At 52.0% G+C, this 2,179-nt stretch overlaps 1 long non-coding RNA gene across 2 annotated transcripts in view; it reads left to right on the forward strand.

Annotated features, from left to right (window-relative positions):
* Positions 1–1,790, forward strand: part of LOC111817947 — an 11,350-nt gene extending 9,560 nt beyond the window's left edge. Inside the window, exons 1-3 of one of the 2 annotated variants that reach the window (XR_002822039.1) lie at positions 725–764; positions 847–1,138; positions 1,491–1,790. This is a non-coding gene — a long non-coding RNA (uncharacterized LOC111817947). Of the gene's footprint in view, positions 1–724; positions 765–846; positions 1,139–1,490 lie in introns of those variants that run through there. The other variant, XR_002822038.1, reaches the window with a different exon arrangement.
* The last annotated feature ends 389 nt before the right edge of the window (positions 1,791–2,179 follow it).

The raw sequence follows: 2,179 nt of genomic DNA on the forward strand, positions 1-2,179 counted from the left end.
CAGCAGCATGTGACTGCACAGCAGCAGCCTCTGACTGCACAGCAGCAGCATGTGCGTCTCACTGTTCCTCAGCCTGGCGACACCCAGCCTGAGCCCAGCCACATCACCCTGTAAGACTGGGGTCCTCCAAGTGCCAAGCCACAGGGAGGCCTCACCAGGTGCCAACAGCCAGCGCCTGGGCCACCAGGCCCCAAGTCAAGCAACCTCAGGAAGACAGGCTAAGACACTGTCTCAGGGTCCATCCCACCCTTAGCCTACAGCCACATCCAGGGCATAGTTGTTCCCTTTCTCTGTTGTTAGGACACAGGGTCTCACTATGCAATTCAGGCTGGCCTCAGCCTTAGTGTGGTCCTCCTGCCTCAGCCTCCTGAGTGCTGGGACTCCAGATGTGCACCACCTCACCTCATTCTCACACAGCAGTTCTCACCATCATCTTGTGTGCACTGGGGGGGCCAAAGGAGCTGGGGATTGAACCCAAGGCCTCACACGCCACGCAAGTGCTGTGCCTCTGAGCCACACCTCCAGCCTCCTGTTTCCATGTTCTACGATTGAAGAACAGATTTTAAAAAGTCTCAAGACCAGCTTCCTGAAATGAAGAAGGAGAATTGGGATTGGCGTCCACCAAAAGTAAGAAGGAAGCCAGGCGCAGAGGCTCATGCCTGTCATCCCAGCACTCGGGAGGCTGAGGCAGGAGGATCACAGCCAATGGTGAACCGAAGGCCAGCCTGAACTACACCACAAGACCTTTTTGCACAACCAAATAGGTGAGAGAGCAAAAGACACACTGCCATGAATCCCTCTCAGAGTACTTGTCCTGCCCTCTAACGCTCTAGCCCGTCCTCCTAGCCACTGTCTGAAGCAGTTCTGGACGTGCTCTTTCACCTTTCCCAGACGGCATCAGAAATAACTGTGCAAGCACCTCATGGAAACGCGGCACTGCACCCTCACCCACCTTCTGACCGGATCCAGGCCCTGCGACCCCAGCTCCCTCCAACATCAACATGACTCTGAAAGGGGAACATTTTCCATCAATGCAGGACATCTGGGCAGCCACAGTGGCCCTACCATATGCTCGCGAGAGAGCCACTCCAGGAGCTCGCTGGGTGGCGTGGACCCGCAGGATGAAGGTCCCACCCAGGTGAGAGGCAGTGCTCGGAAGGGGCCGGGCAGCATGTCTTACCATAAATTTTCAAAATTTTCAATTTTCTAATCCAAACAACTAATATGAAGACAACAATACACAATGTAACAATCATTGGGGGGGTTGTTTGTTTTTATTTATGTTTAGTAATCATTGTTAGATTCCTATCAATTTCTTTAATGAAATTCTGGATTTTGCTTTTTTTTTTTTTTTGCGGAACCGGGGATTGAACTCAGATCCTTGCGTTTGCCAGTCAAGTGCTTATCTTCCTGAGCCATCTCCCTGGCCCCTATGTTTAATGAAATTCTGTATCATTTCAAAAACAAATTCTGATTTCCTTTCTCTCCAGGGAGAGAAACAAATTCAAAACAAAGCAGCTTCCAGGCTGCCCGTGGGATCCTGTGGAGACCTCCTCATGATGACCACGCAGGGAGGAATGAGAAGGCATCAACTGGGACACAGGAAGATGCATCCACCAGAGTCCTCCAAGCCTCAGATCAAGGATGGGGTCCTGATTCTTGGGAACCCTGGTACCGAGGGACCTGAGGCTCAGGCAAAGCGGGGATGCAGGTCATAGCCCCACGCCAGGGCCTCCAGACCCCTGGGACCCTCATCGGCCCAAGACTCAGTCCTTCCTTTTGTGGAGGGCTGAGCCCAGATGCCCAGGACCACCTGAGCAGGCAGAGGGGGAGCTCGGGTCCACTTGCAGGCCTGCTGGGCTGTCTTGACATACGATTCTACCCAGGACATAACCAACTGTCAGCCCCCGAGAATAGCTGTCACCTGGTGGTGCCACTCACCTGGGAGATTTCCTAGTTCAGGGCACTTTCTATGTTTACCAAATCACTTGTTTTTCACCCTATAACTTAAATATTGAACCCAAAGCTTATGAATCACTGCATTTTTGTGTTCAGAACATGCACACATGGCCAAATCTCTCTACTCTTAACAAAAATCCCCAGCTGTGACCAACCCCTGGGTGGAGAAGGAGGAAATGGTTATTTGCTTTTACCTAGAAATCTGAGTCTGTTTGGGTCT

This window comes from Octodon degus, unplaced genomic scaffold (assembly GCF_000260255.1).
Source record: "Octodon degus isolate 3935 unplaced genomic scaffold, OctDeg1.0 scaffold00075, whole genome shotgun sequence".
Lineage (NCBI taxonomy): Eukaryota > Metazoa > Chordata > Mammalia > Rodentia > Octodontidae > Octodon > Octodon degus.